Below are 709 nucleotides of genomic sequence, written 5' to 3'. Positions count from 1 at the left end.
GAGGTGCTTACAGTATTCTCTGATGGTAGCTTGTATTTCTGTGGGGTTGGTGGTGATATCCCCTTTATCATTTTTTATTGCGTCTATTTGATTCTTCTCTCTTTTCTTCTTTATTAGTCTTGCTAGCGGTCTGTCAATTTTGTTGATCTTTTCAAAAAACCAAATCCTGGATTCATTGATTTTTTGGAGGGTTTTTTGTGTAATCCCAGCACTTAGGGAAACTGAGGCGGGCAGATCATGAGGTCAGGAGTTCAAGACCAGCCTGGCCAATATGGTGAAACCCCGTTTCTACTAAAAATACAAAAATTAGTGGGGCATAGTGGCACCCACCTGTAGTCCCAGCTACTTGGGAGCCTGAGGCAGCAGAATTGCTTGAACCCTGAAGGCGGAGGTTGCAGTAAGCTGAGATGGTGCCACTGCATCCTGCCTGGGCGACACAGCAAGACTCTGTCTCTTACCAAAAAAAAAAAAAAAAATTTTTTTTAAAGGTCATGATAAACAGCTTTGTTAGCCTCTGATCTTATAATAATTATTACACACACACAAACCAAACACCACACATAGAGGAAACAGTAAAAGATTAAAGGACACAGCTAAAAATACATTCGTATTATTACTTCCCAAAGTTCTAAAATTATGAGAAGGGACTATTGAATCTTTAAAAAATATTGATTATCCAACACTTTGTAATAACCAGTGTAATTTCATT

This window comes from Mandrillus leucophaeus, unplaced genomic scaffold (assembly GCF_000951045.1).
Source record: "Mandrillus leucophaeus isolate KB7577 unplaced genomic scaffold, Mleu.le_1.0 Scaffold1681, whole genome shotgun sequence".
NCBI lineage: Eukaryota > Metazoa > Chordata > Mammalia > Primates > Cercopithecidae > Mandrillus > Mandrillus leucophaeus.
Note: the sequence above shows the minus strand (reverse complement) of the source record.